General features: G+C 37.4%; 1 long non-coding RNA gene across 5 annotated transcripts; it reads left to right on the top strand.

The window, feature by feature from the left end:
* Positions 1-5072: 5072 nt before the first annotated feature.
* Positions 5073-12942, top strand: LOC104852008. 5 transcript variants are annotated; one of them, XR_002024881.1, is made up of 5 exons: positions 5073-5179; positions 7195-7242; positions 9632-9693; positions 10869-11011; positions 12841-12942. It is a non-coding gene; the product is annotated as an uncharacterized LOC104852008 (long non-coding RNA). The 5 variants fall into 5 exon arrangements; XR_002024878.1 differs by lacking the exon at positions 5073-5179 and having other exon boundaries at positions 7027-7242; XR_002024880.1 differs by lacking the exon at positions 5073-5179 and having other exon boundaries at positions 7027-7242; positions 9632-9733.
* The last annotated feature ends 7440 nt before the right edge of the window (positions 12943-20382 follow it).

The following is a 20382-nucleotide window of genomic DNA, read 5'->3' as shown; positions in this document are numbered from 1 at the left end:
TATGCACCAGGCCCGTTATCTGCTTCTGGAATGCCAGCATCCAAGCAATGCTTTTCTATTTGGCAATTCACGGTTGATCCTCTTTGTTCTGTTTTCTACACGGGCTAATATTCTTAAAATCACTACCATAAAAATGTCCAGGTCTTCTTAATTAATTCTTCCCTTGTTATTTCCTTGTGCTCATAAACAAATACATGTCAAACACTGCTCTGCCTCTTCTTGATTTCTTCAGTTTTGGAAAAGAACATTAAGTGGTATTTAGTCACTCACAGAAGCAATGCCCTATTCATCAGCCTATTAGGTGCAGCTAGCAATGCTAATGGGAGTGATTATAAAATAACAAAGGTCCATGCTTGGTATTTTTCTCTTTGCATAGAAAAGTCAAGCTTCATAATTACCTTGTATGCCTCATTTAGCAGACTGGCCAGAACAGGAAAAGGTTTATTCAAGAGATTTTATATGAGGTGGGTGGAGGGTTTTAAACTGAGGACCTTCTGTTAAATTCCTACATTTTGTACGCAGTACTAGTCCCACTTCTGCCATAATTATCTCATTAATTCCTATATATTGAGATAGACAAGTTCTTTCCTGTAGCTTGTTTTTAAATGCACTGATCTAATGCTATCAAATTTCTTTTCTATGTTGTTTTCTTTGCATTTGTCATGAGTCTAAGAAGTATCTTTTTCTTTCTTCAGTTTGCTGTACTTATAAAATGTTGAGAGAGTTGACATTGTCATTTCATTGTAGAAACTGTCTGATTTCTTCTTTAATTTTCTCTGTGACTCATTGGTTATTCAGAAGTGTGTTGTTCAATTTTCATGTGTTTATGAAATTCTGTGGTTTCTTTTGCTATTGATCTCCAATTTCATCACACTATAATCTGATAATATACAGGGGATCAACTTCAGTTCTTTTGCACTTACTTAGACATGTTCTATGAGCGAGTATGTGGTCTATTTTGCAGAATGACCTGTGTGCAGCCAAAAAGAAGTATACTCTGATTTTGTGGAGTGGAACACTCAGCAGACATCTGCTAAGTTCATTTGTTCAAGGGTTTGATTGAGTTCTAGTATTTCATTGTTTATTTTCTGACTACTTGATCTATTTGTGACAGAGAATTAATTCATGAGTGATAACCTTTCAAAGTTAGTCACCTTCTAAGGTGTCCCAGATGGATGATTTCTCTTTCTTTAGGCTCTAAGTAGTACAAAGCTGGGATGTTCAACTTTGGAAATCTAGAAGAAAGAGCCTTATGCAAAGTTTAGTTGTAGAATTTCATAGTAAGAAAGACTAACATAAATTTGCTTTTATTTCCTCCTATTGAGTCTGTTTATTCAATTTTTAAATATACATTCAATTTAATAGGGAAAAGAGAAAGTCTATCTTTCCTTAGTAAATTATAGTTACTTTTTACTTTAAAAATACAGTTGTAGTTTTCCCAGGTAGCAAAGAAAAATGTGACCCAATGTTGCACTTTCTGCAATATGTACAAGGTGCACAAGTGGCCTGGGGTCCTGTGCACAGGTCTGGCTCTTAGTAGCCAGCGGTGAAGCTTGTGAGGGGCATTCTGCAATGCTCAAGGTCTTGTGATGTCATTTCCTCCTATAGCATGCATCTGTTCAGACATCCATCTGGGATTCCAATCAGAGGAAACACTTCGTGCTTTGGAAATAAAATCTATGTTTGGTGGACATGTTTTCAATTTCTAGTAGAGATAAAAGAATTAGACTATGCACAGCACAAGAGATAACTGTGTTGAGAATGTGAACTACAGAGTTTGTGATTTGGAATCAAAGCATATGTGTCCAAGTGTCTAGACCTTCACATTTTTAAAACCTTTTGAAATAAATTTAGCTCTAGAACAAAATGATTTAATAAAATAATGACACTTCTGTTATGACATCCTTGCAGTAAGAAAATGAGATAATACATGTAAAAGCACACATTCAAGAGAGTTCCTTTCTTTAAAATACAATGGACTTTGTCATAACTAATTCATTTAATTACCATGAAGTTCTTATACGATGTAATTATTTTTGAAGATAGAACAATTGAGAAATTAAGTGAGGGGATTTGCCTTAGCAACAGTTTTAGCTTATCAAAATGAAGAAGTTAGCTCTGTGTTTCTAATTTTCTCAAACACCAAAGTTCTTATGTCCTACCATCAATTTAACAATTCGTCTCTATCTTCTTTTGTTGAGTGTGAAGATTGACATTTTGTTGAACTATTGTACATAACTTTAAAAAGTATAAGTAGATCCTGTCTTCACAGGATCTCAAATGAAGTGGAGGTAAAGACACGTGGAATAAAAGTGGTGCAAGTTGTGATGTGTAAGTCAAGTGAGAATTAAGTGGCCACCTGGGAGGAGAAACAATCAGCCAGCAGAAATGGCTATGTCCCATGGCTTATAATGTGCACACACAGAATGTACCGTGGGAAGGGTGAGCTACTGCCATTCCTATTACTGCCATCAGCAGTCTTGCTGACCTTACAGGTACTGCTAAACTTACCACTACTACATTCAGCTCAAGTGTTCGAGTATTCAATTAGTTTTTCTCCTCATTCTTTCCTCTCTGTTTTTTTACCCTACTACCAAATGGAGGGTTATTTTCCTTCCTTGAGCCCGTGTCTCTGTGGAAGAATGAATTTCAGTGAAGACCTCTGTGGAATAATGTAATTCTCAAGACCTGACTTCTGGACTAGTTTTCCATTCCCCCCAAAATATTTAAGACCCAAGATTAGGGAAACAAAGTGGGAACAGATAACTCCCAATGGATCTCTAGAAAATCAGTGCATTAATCCAGTTTTCATGCTCATAATCTGGTATCACACTCTTATAATCCAGCTATCACCCAAAACCCCACCTATGGGCACATGAGCCTGTGGGGGACATCTAGAGATAAGCCATAGCAATATATAAAAATGATTGCTTTAGTGTGCAAGATAAATTAAATAACAATGGGAGCACTTTGGGAAACCTCTCCTCATATTCAATGGGGAACTGAATTAAACCAGTAAAATGAGGCAGCTTGACTTAGTGAATTGGGCTAAGGACTGTGGAGCTGATTTCCTGGATTTTATTGCAGGCACTTCTATTTAGAAACTCTGTAGCTTTGAGCAAGTTACTTGACTTCTCCATACCTTAGTTTCTCTTCTCTGTCTCTCTCCTCTCTCTCGCTCTCTCCCTCTCTCTTTCTCTACTTCCTGTAGTACTAGAGATTGAAACTGGAGCCTTTGCCTTGAGTTTTATCTTCAGCTCTTTTTTTTTTTTTTTTTTTTTTTTTTTTTTGGGAGACGGTCTCACTAAGTTGCTGAGTTGCCCGAGCTGGTTTGAACTTGTGATCTGATCTTTCTTACAGTTTACCAGAATGCTGAGATTGCAGGCTGTGTTACCACACCTAATTTAGCTGATGTTCTTAATACATTAATTTATTTGACTTCAAAAGAACCCTGCGGGGGTTCCATTTTGCTCAGGACATAGGATTAGAGAGATGTAATATAACTTGGTCTAGCTCCTTGAGTTAGTAAATAAGAACTAAATCAAACATTTGAAACAAAAGCACATCTAAAGAACAAATACAGGAAAATAAGACCAACAAACATTGACCGTTGACCTCCTAAAAACCACTGGAAAACTTGTGGAACAAATAAAGCTGAATTTATTAGACTTCTGCAGAAAGGTAAAACTCTACCTTAACAGTGTTAATTTAGAGGTAATAAATTTATAGGGTTTTTGCCAGGCATAGTGGCTGGCGTATGCCTGTAATCCCAGCACTCGGGAGGCTGAGGTAGGAGTATTGCTATGAGGTCGAGACCAGCCTGGGCCACACAGTGAGTTCCAGGTCAGTCTCAACTACATAGTGAGACCCTGTCTCAAAAAAAAAAAAAAAAAAAAAAAAAATGGTTTTCGAATCTAGCCTGTTTTATTTTAAAATTCATTTTGACAAGTAAGGAATTGGCTGATATGGCACAGATTTCATGACCGCACGTCTCTGGGTTGGGGATCCCACCAAAGAAGCACATTAACCATTAGTTAAGATAGGTGAGCTCCTCCCTGGTCCGTCATCCTGTCTTCTATGTGCAGGTATTGCTTGGATCAAGTAGTTGGGCTATTTTTGCTTGACTTCCAGCATTCTTTAGAAAAACACACAGAATTATGTTTGCTTCAGCTCTGCAAGGCAGAGACAAAGCAAAAGGAGGGGTCTGACTAAGCAGAGTGTCACTAGAGGTCCTCTGGAGAAATCTGTGCTCTCTTATAAGTATCCAGCAAGAAATATGTAGACAAGTTTGGACATAAAAATAAGAGCTTTGTAGTACAGTTTCCCATTTTACTGTAAGACTTTTTCTAGCTACTCAAGAAATAAAAATGATTTGCATTCTGCTTTAATGTGAGAGTCCATCTCGGATTAGAGCATATAAAAATGAAAGACTTACAGAAACTTCCAAGAACAGAATTCTGAAAAGCAAATTAATGTCAACTTTGAAATTACTAGAATATAAATGACCCCTTTTTACACTCTTTCTTAATCTTAATTTGTAATATTTTCATCATCACTTTGTATGCTATTTCACATATAATTAATTGGCTGTCAGGAGTAACACAGTTAAAGATACTTAACTTTGTATTTGAAATACAATAAAACAGATGGAGATCATTTCTTTTTTGGAAAAACCTGGACAAATGAACTCACCTAGGGATTAAGAAATGTACAATAATTTCTCTTGTCACATGACTTCTTTTCATGAATGCACAGATGAACTAAGGCTGAATATATATGAACCACACATTGGGCGGGGTTGCTTAGAGGATGATGCTAAGGTCATCTTTATTGTTAAAAATGTTCCAGAGATATTTGAAATTGATGAAAGAACTTTGATATGTGTAGAACAACCTGAGTGGATTTTATTTATATGGTGAACTTTGTGTATGTCTGTGTGTGTGTACGAGTGTGTACAGCTGTGTGCATGTGTGTTCAATACATTATATATGAAGTGCTGCACTGAGAGGGAAACAAAGATGAAGATCTGTAACAAAGAATTTCTACTATCTAGGAAATTACCATGTAGTGGGACCTTTTCATGTATCCAGAAGAACTTTATGAAGAGCCCTGAACAAATTGTTCAGGTAGGGAGTTCATTAGAAGTCCAAAGGCCGAAAAATGGCCTTCCCTGTCCCAGGTGAGATTGTGAGGCTAGGGAATATTGGGTAGGATTTGTGATGACCTTAACCTTAGGTCCAAGCATTCAGTAATGTATGTACAGCATTGTACATACAACAAATGCTACAACATCTGATGTGTCCTGATGATATATTACTGCAGAAATAAAGGACATTCAGGACTTTACCATAGAATAGAAAAATTAGAACTTAATGAGTTGCATTAAATCAATACAGTATTGCTGCTGTGTGAGTTGCTATAGAGGAAAGGTAACACCCAGCATGCGGAGATGCTAATCAGTGACTTCATTTGGGAAGTGGAGAAAGGGTATCACAGAGCAAGTGCTGATGAGGTTGGGATCCAAGGGAAGAATAAAAATGAATTGATATTGATGAGGAAGAGGGGAGAAGGGACCAAAGAAAAAAGAATGCACTGAGTTTCATGGATGAAGACATACGCTGAGGCCTGGTCACAGCTAAGAAGCAGGACAAGGAAGAGGGAAGTGGATTCAGTGTTCTTAAGAGTAGATATTTCACATAGGAGATTATGTGATCGGTTTTCCATTTCTCAGAACAATTCCAACTGCAGTTCAGACTGAAGAGTGCCTTGAGGTGGAATACCATTACAAAACTCTGGTATCAGCCTAGGTGAGGGAAATGGGAACTGAACTACTGGCAACTGAGATGCTTTAAGAATCTTTCGGAGGCATTTCAGAGAGGGAGTTGATATGCAGGGTCAAGTGGAAAAAAAAATCCACCATGACAATTAAAACTCTGATCTGTCTAGCAGTGACACTAACTTACTAGTAGTGTTCACTGCCACAGGAGGCCAGGTTTCGAGGGAGCTCATAAACTTGGCTTGAAAATAGTGATTCTTAGACACAAATGAGACATTAGCTGTTGAACACAAGTACAGATGGCTTGTACATCAAATTTATTTTCTAAATTAATTTTATTGGTACATTTTAGATATACATAATGCTAATATTTATCATAGGGAATTTGTACCTGTATATGATGGATCTTGATTCTTTTTTTTCCTATTCCCCTCCCATCCTTCAACCTCTCTTCCTCTCTTTATTTACAAAAGTTTGTTTCCATTTTTCATTCTATTCCTTTTTTCTTTCCGTTCCTTCCTTTCCCCCTTCCCCTTTTTTGTTCCCCTTCCCATTTGAATCTCTTCTTCCTATTTCACAATATCTAGTATACATTTTGGTCCTTATTTACCCTTTTTGCTTCTCACACCAGAGAAACCATGTGTTATTTGGACATGTGTTTGATTCATTTCACCTAAGAGTCTAGTCTGAAAGATGCATCCAGTTACCTAGAAATGTCTCGAGTTTATTCTTCTTTATGGCAGAGTAGCACTCCACGGTATTAGAAAAAATAGAACCTCATCTTCTTTATCCATTCCTTGGTGTTTGGGCTTTTGGGTTGTTTCTAGGATTTAGCTGTTGCAAACTGTACTGCTGCTATAAAGATGGGTGTGCATATATCACTGTGATAGAATTCTTTTAATTCTTTCAGGAAAATACCAAGAAAGGCAATAGCTGAGTGAAATGGGGCCTCTCATTTTAGTTTTTTGTTTGTTTGTTTGTTTTGGGTTTTTTTATTGGTAGTCCCTGATGCCAAACATCACAAAATCACAAATGAGTCAATGGTTTCCTCCTCTTTCTCTCCCTCTCTACCTCTCTGTGAGATTACAGATGATCATCTACTAATAGCATTAGGCCATAGAGGAGATCTTGTCTGCAGAGGAGGAGAAAAAGGCAGAGGACTTCCTCACTTCAAATGAGATTAGAATTTAATGCAAATGTAAAATGTGAGAAATAGTGCAAAATTTTGTAGCTCACTATCCAAATAAGGCTATAACAATCTGAATGATAGATCTGTTTAACAGCAATGCAATGTTACATTTTCATGAAATCCTCAAAAGGGGGTAAAAGTGAGCATCATTGGATTCCTTGTTAAAGTTGCACAAAAAGAAAAAAAAATAGCAGTGATTTTATTAATGATTGTGAAAGTTGTCCTACAGAGTAACCTTCCTCTCTCATCTCCCTCACACCGGCCACAGATTTTAAAGGTAAGTATGGGTTAATTTGTTTACTTTTCTTTATATTTTGTAATGATTTAGTATTTTATTACCATATTGCAATCATTTTGTGTGAATATTTTGGAGTTGTGGAACAAATTATTTGAATTTCCATTATTTCTCATAGGGAAATTTGCTTTGATATGCAAGTATTTTTGATTACAAGCATGCTTCTGGAATGAATTATACTCACAATGAAGATTTACTATTTATAGAAATGTCATCTACTTCAAAATTTATTTTTCTTAAGTAAGTCAAAAGACCAACTAAGGACTACAATATAATAAAATAACATAAAATTTAAGTGGAAAAATACACAAATAACTACTTAATAATTATTGAATACAAATTTTTGAGTCATATGTTTACAGATATTTAAGAATTGTTAATCTGATAACCATTGCAGATCAAAATTATGCTTCTCATTCAAGTTTGCCATTGAACTCCAGCTGAAAGTTTTTAATCATTTCTTCTTTTTTCCCCCCTGATCCCAGGGATCAAACTAAGGCCTTTGCACTTGTGAAGCTCGCACCATACCACTGAACTAAATTCCTGGCCCCAGCTTATAGCTTTTAAGTATAAATTCCTTACTACCTCAGAAAGCTACCAATGAAATGTGAAGGCATCTCTAATTGTTTCACTTATGGAATAAAAAACTTGTATTTCTATAATTTAATCCACTTAAAGCATTGGAAAGTGAAAATTAGTATGATTCAGGACAAATAGAACACTGATGTAACAGTAATATGATGTTTTATGTTGAAATATACATTTTAGACAATGCTAGAGTACTGCTTTGGAATATACATAAAAACAAAAGTATAGTTTCTAAAAGTCAAATGGAAAATGTGAGATAAAAGGAATTTACTATTAATAAAAGCAGTTGCCGTTTAGTGAGTGTTTTCTTCTAATTCAATTTAGTAATATAAATTGCTTTTTACCCCCTACAAAGTATTATACTAGAGACTTGTACAAGATAAATGCAAGATGCTTACTATAGATGTCAAGTTATTCTTGAAGGGAAATGTTTTAATCTCTAAATCTGTAATTGAGAAGTTATATGGAAAGACTATTAGCAGAACACCCATATTTTGAGTATGTCACATAAATTTCCAATGTATAAAAGAGCAGTACAAATTGAGCTTTCCTAATCTAAGAATGCACAATCCAAAGGGTTCTGAAATTAGAAACTTTTTTGAGCATAATGGTATGTGCAGAAAACTCCACACTTGAACTCATATTTTGTGTTATGGTCAAACACGGAAGCATTAAAAATATTACATAAAACTACTGTTAGGCTATAAGATGTGTAACAGACATAAATGAAGGTGGTGTTTAGACTTAAGTTCTGTCCCTGATATATCTAACTATGCATATGCCATCATTTCAAGATATGTAAAAAGTCTGAAGTTCAAAACATTTCTGGTCCCATGTATCTTAGATAACAATATTCAATCTGTCATTAGTATCACTATCAGCAGTTTATTTCATAATATTTAAATATTTTATTACATTCAGAATATTTATAAAATTAGATAAATTTAAAACACACTGAATATATTTGTTTATAGGAAAATGAATTCTCAGAACAATAAATTTATATGGCTACATAATTTTTTTACTTAAGATGAATCCTATTTCAATCAGCTTCATTTTTGTAAGTATCCCATATGTCTCCTAGAAATTATCAATTACTAACCTATTATCGAGCTTCCATCTGCTTGGGACTCAACTCAGAGTTATCTTTGATATATAAATTTATACTGTTCAGAGGAAGTATTTGTAAAATTGGACATTGATCTAATCAGAAAAAATAGTTACTGATATTCAATTTAATGAGTTATTTATCCATGTGTAACTCGGAAGTATGTGCCCTTTCATCAGGGACAATTTCATAGTATAAGTCCTCTTCCCCATCCACCTGTGTAATATCTCTCACTCAAGGGGAATAACTTCAAAAATGACCTCCACTGTCTGAAATCTCAGCCTCTTTAAAACTTGTGCGCCTCCCACCTTTTATAGCTGTGACTCTACACTGTGACTATTTAAAGCCTCTAGGCTATTCTGTAAACTCAAGTTTAAATGCTTCTAAATGACATAGGAAATACAAATATTATATGACTGCTTACATTTTGGAACAAAAATGGGATCTATTTTGAAAAAGGGTTTTTTCTGTTCCTGAAAAAAATTATCTGAACTATTAGTAGTAGTATTATTATATACCATATTAAACAGTAAGATACTTAATGCCATTGAAAATGGACATAACTTACTCGTGCTGGGTTAAATTGAGTACTTTTGCTCCTTTGTTAAAAGATGATATATAATTTTGATCCTGTTACAAGTTATGGAATGATAATAGATCTTGCTGTTTTCCCAGGTGGAAGAGAAATGATTCAGTAATACAATCAGTGAAGGAGATGACTGCAGAAAGTAACCCAAGTAAAATATTAAACCATACTTCCTACCCAGGATTTTGAGAGTATATTATAATCTTTAAACTATTATGAAAACTCAAGGCAAACCAAGTCTTAGAACTCCTTGTACAGAATTTTCTCAAGTACATTTCTTCTTGATATTCTTTCCTCAATCATGATATACTGAACTTATTGAATGGCGTACGATCGCTATCATTACCTTCTAATATTATCGTTATCTGTGAACCAAATAAAGCAACATGTACTGAAAAGTTCTCACATAAGTATTCTCAGCAGGAGTTGAGGCAATCTTGTGTAATTAAACCTCTTAATGTTACCATCTGACAAGTCTCACTGCTTATGCTTCAGTTCATCCAGACCACATTGTGATTTCCCACCCTCTAACCCAGTCTCTTCACTGAACTCTTGGTCAGTCCATGGGGAAGTCTTCCTGGACTTCTAAATGAGTCCTGAAAGACTGGAGGAGGTGGAAGAAGGGGAGAGGCACTGGGAGCAAAGGCCTCAAAGGGGAGGTGTCAGTATGCATGATTCTCCGTGACCTGTTGCAGGTGCCAGATCCATCAGAGAGATTTTGACAAAATGGTCATCTAGTCCAGTTTTTACCTTTTCAGATGCAGAACTCAGGTCCTGACTTGTAACAGAATCAGCCTCTGTCTTCCAGACAGAGCAAGGTGTCACCGGAAAGAGATGTTCATTCATGTGAGATCCAGGCCTGAGGGCAGTATTGGTATCTTACTGAGCTTCGGGTCCAGGGCGGTGCCATTCTTCTGTTTCTCCGGAGCCTTCAGTTTTGCTCCCTTAGGCTACCTGGCCAGGCACCAAGGCCTCTGGGCAGGTCTGCTGGGAGTCAGAACAGCTGCAGAGTGGGAAGCCCTATGCCCGCCTCCTTGGTCTCCTGGTGCTCAAGGTAGCCCAGGTCTAGTGGGGAGGGCAGTTGGTCAAAGTGATTTGTTCAGGGGTAGGGAGCTCTGGCAGAGCCACTGAGAGCCACAGATGATGGCACTGTCCAACTTGATGCCAGCTCCGGAGCAGGGCAGCTGAGTTCAGGTGTGATTTCTGTTTCTTAGTGTAAACAACAAAGAGAGCATTCTTACTTGCTTTTCCCCCAAAGTAAGACAATATATTTCTCAATAGCACACACACACAAAATAACCCTCCCTCCTGTTGGTTCAATTTAAGTTTTGCCACCAAAGGAATTTGCCACCAAACTTCTTTGGTTTGGGGATTCTACTCCGGTGAAAAATGGATCTCAGTGACATGTGCTTCAAGAATCTCTATCTTTGAAGAATGATGCAGCTGCCTCCTGGGAGGAATTTTGACAAGTGAGTATTTGGCTACTTCCTATGATTCCAGAAATAGGTGCTTTATTGGGGTTCATTTAAACACAGGAATCCACCAGAATCTCTCTTAACGCAACATCCTCCACATATCTTAGTCCTGGGATTCTGGTTCTTTCTATTCCATCAAAGTGAAAAGTGATTTTTGACATATGAAACATTTGATTTTTCCCCTACATCTCTAGTGGCTGTGGCACAAAAAACAAACAAACAAACAAACAAACAAACAAATAAAGTCCATTATGACAGAATAGTGTGAAAAGAAACCTGGAAAGTTCAAGGAAGTTAGACTTGTTTGTATTGATTGCAGCACTACCGAGAGTGGGATGGGATAGATAAAAGCCAGACAGTTGGAATTAGTTTGAAATTATCTCTCGAAGGACCAAGCTCTTTAGAGAAAGCAGTGGATAAATTACAAGTCACATTATAATAACCCTCAAGCACAAAACTGTGAATGTACCCAATAAGTGTGTGTGTGTGCTCTCAAAGAAAGTGAGAAAGCAATTGCAATGTTATTTATACACTGTGTTCTTTAGAAATATTTAGTATATTTCTAAGGAAAATTACAAGAAATACCTTACAGTTGCCATAGCAGCAGACTCAACATGTTTTGAAGACTATGACCTGAGCTTGTTTTGAAAAGAAATAAATGTACTTCCCTTATGTGTCTAGGAAACCGTGCTAGTCAGTAGAAATACAGGTGGTCCTGTTAATATGGTAGCCACAAGCCACATTTTAACACTGAGTTCTGGAAATGTGACTTTCCTGTGACTGGAGAACATGCATTAAGTTTATGAATAAATCCACGAGTGTGAGTAGTGAGCACCTGTGACAGTCAGTTGTGCTGTCAACCCGAATCAGAAATGCCAAGTGGATTAGTTTAGCAAGGTTCTGGCTGTGTCTGGTTGATTGACCTACTGCGGAGGAAGACCCCACCTGGATGTGGGTGGCGCCAACCAATATGAAGAGAAACAAGAAGGAAGCCTTGCTTCTGCTTCTTCACAAAAGCTCAGTTGCCTTTGGACCTCAGTCTCCAGAGTTCCAGGGCAGGTTCCAGCTCAGTCTTCCTCTTTCCCACCCAGACTGTTTGACTTCCTGATGAGGCTTTGCTTGGGAGTCTGCAGTGAGCTCTAGCACTGCAGCACGCACAGGACTCAAGCGCGTTCTGCACGAGGCCATTGGAAGCTCGTCTGTCCTGTAAATCCCTTAGGTAGCCTCTAGTAAAGTTCGACTCAGACAGTACCCCATTTGACAGTGTACTTATATAATTTTACATGCATTAAATCTCTGACCTTTCACCTATAATCTTTTTTTTGGTACCAGGGATCAAACTCGGGTCCTTGAGCTTGCGAGGTAGGCGGTGGAACCACTGAGTGAAGTCCCCGGCCCTTTCACCTATAATCTTGAGGATCTAGATTGTAATAAAAGAGCTATCAATTGGGATATGTATTTTTAAATAATAATGTGATTAATTCTATTATGCATATATAAACTGGTGAAGATATTGTTGGGCTGTCCAATCACGGTATTGAGTTAGGATAAAAGAAATACAGAAAGATAGAAAATAGATAAGGAAATCTAACAGTAAAATCGTGCTTTTAAGAAAACTGTAACTTCCAGCCATAAAGTTATCGAAGTTACACATATTTGTACTTCATCTTTACTCCAGGCCTATATTTTGTTTTTCCTTCTAGGCCTATCACACTCAAATCTCTTACAGATATGCTAAATCCATAAATTAATCTAATCCATAAGGTAAGGGACATCAACTAGAGTTTAGAACTAGATTCAAATAATGTTTTTATGCAAAACAGCTTAGATTACCCAGCTTCGCAGATATCTGGAAGAACGCTCGCTATCGCCAACCCCATACAGCCAGGAGCCTCTTCACTGCCCACACTCCACACTTTTTGAACTCTGCCTAATAAACTCTGTTTAAACCTCTCACTACTGAGTTCTGAAACTTTCTTTGTGATGATAGTAAAAAACCTATTTGAAGAGCTTTGGGAAACTGAGATCCCATCTTGATATAGGATGTACAATTTATGGGTTTTATGACCTCCAAATAATCCAAATGATATAAGGGGAATATTATAACTCCCAACCTACTAGATGTCTGCACACGCCAAGTTTGTGTTCTCTAAAATGGAAGAAAGAGTTCTAGGAACACTGGAATAAGAAGAAAAGGAAGAATTTATTGAGTTCAAAGAGTAGGGAGAATTTACTGAAGACAGCTTCTGTCTAAGAGAGACAGAAAGTGAGTTGTCTGCCAAACCCCACTTCTCTAAGGGGGTGAGCAAAGTCACAAGATGTTGAAAGCCAAGAGGTGACCTGAGCACAAGGTGGAACAAAACTACAGTCAACTCACAAGATTACAAGTAATACTGATCCAATGGGAAATCACACAGAGGCACAAAACTATGATCAACCAGTAGGATTGTAAGTATAGTTGCTTAGGTAATATTGATTAAATGGGATCAAATTAAATGGGATTAAATGGGGAAGCTAGTCATGTAATAGCAAGTAGGAATTCAGGGAATGCTGGGCTGGGAAAGTTTTGGACCCCACCCATGGTGATTGATTCCTATTTAGAATATCAATTACTGCTGTTTGTTCTCAGGGAAGCATGTGGGTGTAGTAATTCCTCTTTTTCTTGAATCCTGGACTTCAGTAAATGTGTCTTCTGTGTTGAGGGCCCACCCCTGCCTGTCTTATTATAGTTTTTAATTCAGTGTCACAATAATCTGGTGATGATAGATAATTCATGTTATGTTTATTAACAAGAAGGAAAGATGACATGTTCCTGGGCCAATAGGAAACCTGGTTATTTAAATCTGAGCTAGGTCAGTGCTCCACCAGCATGAGAGTGCATGATACCCTATGACAGATTTGCTAAAGCAGACATTGTTTGGTGGGAGTTGGGTGGGACACAAATTTGCATTTGTAGGTCTCCAAGTAACTGTTGGTTTTGGCTCAGGGGCTAAAATTGAAAAACACTTAGTGGTTATTTTCTGCAACTGTCCTTAGAAGGAGGATCTCAGAGCCTGGACTTCACTATCAGAATTACTGGTGTAAGACCTAAGGCCTTACTACCACTCAAAGGAGCTCAGCAGCCACCAAGGGCTTCCAAAATGTAAGACCAAGGGCCTTACTACCACTCCGAGGCGTTCAATTCTACCACTCCAAAGAGCTAGACTTTACTGCTCTGAAGAGCTGGACAGTCCAGGATTCACCCAGGAAGGAACACACTGGACACATTGGAAAGGGAACAGACCTTTACTAGTCTGGCCAGACAGCACTCCCGGAGCCAAGCAGCTCAGAGAGGCACCAGCTCAGGGGCCGAAGTCCTTTTTATAAGGGGATAGGCAGGGTGGGGATCTACTCAAGATGCTTACAGAATGTCCCAAGGTTTTCAAAACATTCCTTCTGGGCAAGACAAAGAGTGAAACAATCTTTATCTATTTACCCAGAACTACTAAATGTTCACCTGCTAATTCACATTAATCATAGTTGAGACTAGTATTTAGATTACAAAGTTATGCGGTTTTACATTCCTAAGCAAAGGTAGGGATGCAACTACAATGGGCAGTGGTACAAAATGGCCTGTGGCGCCATTACTCATCCAACATGGACTTACTTTAGTTCAGTTAGGTCTTACACTGGGAACCTGTCAGAAATGAAAAGGATTGGGTGTTATTCCACACTTTTAAATTATAAATTCAAGGGATATTTACAGTATTTTATGAAAATTGGAGAACCACGTTGATTTAGTGGTTCAAGACATCTTGGAAAATACATAACTGATTAAATACAAATATATCCAAGACAGAAAATTTAATTTCTAACACCAACTCTACCAAAAATAAATCAATTGCCTTGTACTAGTTCAATAAACTATATTAGCCAAATATGGAAATAACAAAATTTTTTAAAAACTTATAATTTGTGAAGATATTCTGAGATTTTAAAAAATGTCATACAATGGTTAAAATATGAAATCTATGTTAAAAACTATGGGTAACTTTAATATATATTGCCTTATGATGTGTTAGCATAAAAATAATGATCTGAAGGGCATTTTCCAGAAGCACTCAAAAGAATCCACCTAGCCCTGCCTTCCTTTTGCATTGTCAAATTGAAATACATCTGAAGAATGTATACATCTCAGAAATATTTATTTTATGGTGGAGACAAAGTGATTTGTTGTTCCAAAGGTCACCTTTTGGCAGAAATGTTTAAAATAATTATAACAATAATGGTTTTATCTCTGTGCGTATTTGTTATATATTTTTCTAAAATCAAACGGATAACAGTGGCATAAACCTGGGATAAGAGCAGTACTTGTTGGGCCTCAGAACACAGCTCACACCCTAAAGTTTGGTTCTTTGATCTGCTCAGTTCTTTGAATTAAAGGAAATTGTGAGTCCTTAGAAGCTGCCTCAGATACATGATCTCTTTGACCTCTTACTTCTCCTCAAGCACAGAAAGTTGCTCACTCTAAAGATCCCTTAAACAACTGCAGGAAGTTCTTCCAAAATAAATGCAACTGCCTTGTACTTCCTACTTGAAATTCTGTTAAGAAAGGAAGATCAACTCATAGAAAACAAGACTGAGTCTCTATACATTTATACTAAATATGCCATTTAATTTATGGAGCTGCCGCCAAGGCAAAGTTATTTGAAATAGGACAATGGCCTTTGTTCATCAGCTGCTCCCTCTTCTTTCCCTCTAAAGACTGGTCACCACCTCCCAGAAACCTGAAGCCCCTAATTAGTCCTCTAAAAAGTGAGACCTCTCTTTTCAGACTCATATTCTTCTGCAATACTCCACATACTTTCACATAGTTAAGATGATTTTTTTCCTGATGATCTATGTCTCGCCAGTTTATTTCAGTAGACTTAATTACGCAAAGTCACAAGGCAGAGGGAAAACAAAACAGAAAATCTTTGTCGTGGTTTCATATAGAGATGAATGTATCTATAAACACCAATTTGAAAGACTCAGTTTATTCTTCATTTCTGAGCTCATAATTTATCTTTGATAGTTTATAAATTTAGTTCATTACTTAGAAACAGGTCTCATTGTTATTGTATATCATTATATGAAACTATTAAAGATGAATATGATGGTTAGCTAAATATTTCCGTTATTTAGTCTTAAATATACTACTATCATGTTTTCTTGTATGTACCAAGTAATAACAAATACAACGGTTCTATGATCATTCATTGTTAAAATACAATATTTACATAATCAAAATTTTAAAATTGATTAATATAAGATTGGCAACTTATTAATCTGTTTTATAATAAAAACTCTGTATATAACTGTACATGTAAATATATTCATAGGGAGGAAGGGACAGAAAGGAGAGGACAAATGAGGGGACATGGGGGAATCACTCCTTCTAAGGTTGCATTGCATCGGTCACTTCTCCTATCCCAGGACACAGTACCCGACACCTGTGACTAAGAGAGACTAAACTTGGCTCCTCACTTAGCAAATTTAATTTGTGGTCTGCTGGCTGTAAGGCAGGGTCATTATGGTAGAAAGGTGTGGAATAATAAAGCTGCCCAGTTCATGGCAACTAGCAAGCAGAGCCTGGGAACAGCACAAGAAAGGAATGGGCCAGGAGCCATATGTCACATACACAAGTCCTAAGTCCCATGGCATAAATCTCCAGTCAGGCCTCTGACCCCTGCAGACACACAGAGAAGTGTGCATCCCCGATCCCAGGGGCTTCATAGTCCACTCAGGTTCACTAGCAAGATGAAGGGGCATATAGACATATCTCCTTTACATATTGGTATTTACAAGGGATTTTAAACATGTGTATATATTTGTATACTTACAATTAACATCATATATGTACACATTTGCAACTATGGGTAGTTACATATAATTGCATTCATATTTTATGTATAAAATATCTTTAATAATATGAATACTTGAGCCACGTAGACATATCGAGCTGCCAGAAGTATTTACTCATCTGCAGGCCATAGAGCAGCTAGTTCCAGAAAACCAGGAAACAGCCCAAGATCGAGATCAAAACAAAACCAGGACATTTTATCGCTCCTTGGCTTTGCATAGAACTATCCTCTGTATTTTTGAACAGTTTACATTATTTTCTCTCTATACAATGAAAATGAATGAATCAGAAAGGGCTCTAGGTTCACTTTCCATATCTACTCTCTCTATATAAAGTCAGTGAACATCTTCCCAAAGACTGAAATTTTAGGCAAGTTGAAAGTTCTCTACTTTAAGGATCCTGAAAATTTTTCTTTGGTTCCTCACTGCTAGCCCCCATTCTGTCTCTCATCACACTCCCTACAGGACAATGGACTCACCTGTGTGCTCACCTTGGTGCGTTGGGTGCTGCGTGCACATGTAAAGGCTTTTTCAACATAGATAGAGACATAGGAAGGTGTGAGTAAGACACTCTCCAGTTTCCCGAGCTTTCTATGTGGCATTTTATAAATAATAAAGCAACAAAACATCCTAAGAGACCTAGGATTAGTAGTAGCATATTAGTATTACAATTAATTTTACTACTTCTCAAATTGCCTGTGAAAAACAGTTTTATGGGTCAACAGGGAGGGCTAGGGTTCAGCTCCCAGTTATTAAACCAAACACTTACTTTTGTATGGGCACAAAGCTAATTTGTCAATGTGATAAATATCTAGTCAATTTGCTGCCAGTGTTTTGTCTAAATCTACCTGTATTTCTACACTGTCCTTATCTTGTTCTTTCAGGACAAGGTGCCTAAAGACAAGAAAACTGATAATTTCATTATAATTGTATTTCTGTGTTAAATAACTACACTCCCACTGTGACAGTTGGTAATTATCATGATGATTATTTAGATAGGATTTTGGATTTAATGTTGATGCTTAGAGCATTTGGACAAAGGTTAGGTTGAGGTCAGTGTATTTTGCATGAGGGACACCGGATATGAGTTTTGGATGATAAAGAGCAAAAAATGTCCATATTCTAATTTATGTAATCTTTATTATCTTATTTGGTGAATGGTATTTGCATTTTTAGTTAACAATTAATGGACAGGTCATCCTGGATCATACAGTAGAAACTTAAATGCAATTACCTGTATTGTTAGAAGACAGAGAGAATTTAGCTTGAGAAAAAAAAAAAGAGCAAACAAAAATAGAAAAAAAGGAGGCAATGTAACTATCAATGCAAAGATGGGGGTTTGAGGTCAGAACACCTACAGGAATACCTGGAATCACCAGAAGTTTAATAAGGCAAGAAAAGGATTTTCCGCAGGGCCTTCAGATGAGTGCAGGGGTGCACACATCTTAATTCAAATTTCTCATCTCTAGAATTGGGAAAGATTAAATTCTTTGTTTTAAGCTATAGTTTCTGATAATTTGTTATAGCAGCCACAGAAAATTAATACATAGATCAAATCTCATTTTACCTCCAGAGAAACCTGGTATATTTATACACAGAGAACTAAAGCACATTCAAATAAATGACTTTTCCTCTGTCTGTACTAGTACCATTTATACTCCATTTGTAGCTTACTAGGTGGTAAAAGGAAATAAACGATGGTATGGAAATATAGAGGACTGTGTGTACATATTTATATATTCTCTCCTAAATTGAGAACAAAAATAGAAACACTGGCAGGCCCCAGCCAAAAGCCTGCTCACACAGCAATGGCCTGGGTGCATAGGCCCCAGACAGCCTTGCCTAGACACGACCTGTTTAGGCACACAGGCCCTAGCCAAAGGCCACCTGGAAAAGGAGCTGCACAGGGCACAAGCCTCAGCCACAGGCCTGCCTAGATACCACTGTTAAGTGTGCACACACCCCAGCCAGAGTCTTCCTGGACAACATCCCCGCACAGGGATCCAGAGGGCCTCATTCCGAACCCAGGTATTGGTGCAGTGGCAAGCAGCAGTGAGAGGCCTCTCTGAGGCTTGCTGAGAATTGAAGCCCATTGGAGAGCAAAGAGTCACCTCAGTAAGGAATAGCAGACTGCAGTTGTTGAAATGAGAAGACACCTCAACAAGTCTCAAAACCAGACTTCCAGATCACCAAAGGCAGCCCCAAGGGACAATGAGATGGAAGAATCTGACACTCAAACACCTGGACTCCCTGACCTGGCAACAAAAGAAGCCAAACACTTAAGTGAAATTAATTGGACATATGTGTAAATACTGAATAGTTTCTTTCTTTGCAGATTGAGTGGGATGGAAGGCTTGAAGGGAGGGCAGGGGGAAGGGGGAAAATAAGAACAAAGACTGATCATGTAAAGCTACAAATTTCCAACAATGAATGTCATTATACTGTATACATTAAGTGTACCAATAAAATTAATTTAAAAAAGAAATCAAATACCACCTCCCTGAAAATTACAGCACTCTGAAAAAAGGAGTTCAAAGAGGATATCAGAAAATGGAAAGACATCTCTTGCTCCTGGGTAGGAAGAACCAGTTGAATGAAAATGGCCATACTTCCAAAACTACTATATAGATTTAGTGTAATCCCAATTGAAATACCAACAATATATTTAACAGAACTACAGAAAATAATCCAGAAAAACATTTGGAAACAGAAGATACCTAGAATTGAAAAGGCCATTCTGGTCAACAGAGAAATAATAGAGGGAATCACAATCCCCAACTTGAAACCGTACTACAAAGCCACTGTAATAAAACCAGCATGGTACTGGCAAAAACAAAACAAAAAACATAAAACAGACCTGAGGATCAGTGAACTAGATTAGAAGATGCAGAAACAACTCCAGACGCACTCAGCCACCTGGCCTTCAACAAAGGAGATAAATTCCCTCACTGGAGGAAAGATGATCTCTTCAATAAATCGTGTTTGAAAAATTGGGTTTAAACTTGACAAAGATTAAAACTAGACCTGTATCTCTCACCATGAATTAAGCTAAAATCAAAATGGATAAAAGATCTAAATATCAAGACATGAAAACTAAACTGGCTAGAAAAAAGGTTAAGTAGAACTCTTGAAGAAATTGGTGTAAGAAAAGATGTCATGAACAAAACCTCTGCTGCATGTGAACTAGCACAAACAATCAACAAGTGGGATCTCTGCTTATTAAAAAGCTTCTGCATAACCAGAAAAAAAAAAAAAACCACCAACAGTATGAAGAGACAACCCACAATGTTGGAAAAAAATTTACCAGATGTTCCTCAGACAAAGGTCTACTATCTAGAATATATAAAGAACTTTAAAAAATCAGACCTCCCAGATTTAAAGACCCAATCCAGGCGATCACCCGGCGGCGTGCGCGTGAGCTCCCGGCCTGCGCGTGAGCTCCCGGCCTGCGCGACAACAGACCCAGGAAGGACCCAAGGACCCCA

This window comes from Fukomys damarensis, unplaced genomic scaffold (genome assembly GCF_012274545.1).
Source record: "Fukomys damarensis isolate Sample0158 unplaced genomic scaffold, DMR_v1.0_HiC HiC_scaffold_32, whole genome shotgun sequence".
Taxonomy (NCBI): Eukaryota; Metazoa; Chordata; class Mammalia; order Rodentia; family Bathyergidae; genus Fukomys; species Fukomys damarensis.
This window is presented reverse-complemented; position numbering and strand designations above follow the sequence as displayed.